This window comes from Pseudophryne corroboree, chromosome 8 (genome assembly GCF_028390025.1).
Source record: "Pseudophryne corroboree isolate aPseCor3 chromosome 8, aPseCor3.hap2, whole genome shotgun sequence".
Lineage (NCBI taxonomy): Eukaryota > Metazoa > Chordata > Amphibia > Anura > Myobatrachidae > Pseudophryne > Pseudophryne corroboree.
Genome location: NC_086451.1, coordinates 91,204,994 through 91,206,039, shown reverse-complemented (window position 1 = coordinate 91,206,039; position 1,046 = coordinate 91,204,994). Strand labels below are relative to the sequence as shown.

Sequence of the window (1,046 nt, the reverse complement as noted above, 5' to 3'; positions counted from 1 at the left end):
TGACAGCTTCACTTACAGTACTGTTATTTTTTTTCCCACAGTACCAACAACACCACCACCACCACCACCTGCTGCGCTGCCAGGTATTGTGTAACGAGAATTCTGGTGTGACTGTCATCGTTACACTACTGTACATGTGTCCTGGATACTGTACAGTACATGTTTCCAATTGACAGCTTCACTTACAGTACTGTTATTTTTTTTCCCACAGTACCAACAACACCACCACCACCACCACCACCACCTGCTGCGCTGCCAGGTATTGTGTAACGAGAATTCTGGTGTGACTGTCATCGTTGTTACACTACTGTACATGTGTCCTGGATACTGTATAGTACATGTTACAAATTGACAGCTTCACTTACAGCACTGTTGTTTTTTCTCACAGTACCACCACCACCACCACCACCACCACCACCAACACCGTCTGACCAGCAGAGCTCTGGAAGTGGTAATCATTATTTTTGTTACAGACACACTAGTTTCCTACAGTATTACTGTAATTTTTTTATTTTACAATACTTGTTATCTTGTACACACAGACCGCCTCGTTATTGATACCGAGGAGGAGGAAATGGGGGAGCCTTCAGGCCAGCCTGGTAAGAATTGTAATCTACTGTACAGTACTCTACATTCTACATTCATTGATTTATTAACAGTACCAATGGCTTGGGTTTGCGTGACCAGTGGTCAGGATTCCAGCAGTCAAGTGACCGACAGCGGTATCCTGATTGCAGAAATCCCATTGACTTTTCTTTTTGTTTTTTTTATATTCAACACAGATGTCACTTACGTGGACTCTGAGTCGTCGGAGGAGCCGCCACAGTATAGTAAGTACAGTAGGATTTTCTCAAGCCCATTCTTAAAAGTATTGACCAAGTCCACTTTTATTACTTTTCAGGCAGGGAATTCCAAACATGTACTGTACAGTATTTCCCTCACTGTGAAGACCCCTTTTCGCCTCTGTGTGCGAAATCGCCTCTCCTCCAACACGAGTTAAATACAGGTTCACGGTCGGCGGCCATTTTGTCAGGTTGCTAAGCGAT

General features: G+C 43.9%; 1 long non-coding RNA gene across 1 annotated transcript; it reads left to right on the top strand.

The window, feature by feature from the left end:
- Positions 1-393: 393 nt before the first annotated feature.
- Positions 394-830, top strand: LOC134947518 (uncharacterized). The gene is made up of 3 exons (XR_010182595.1): positions 394-451; positions 543-599; positions 783-830. It is a non-coding gene; the product is annotated as an uncharacterized LOC134947518 (long non-coding RNA).
- The last annotated feature ends 216 nt before the right edge of the window (positions 831-1,046 follow it).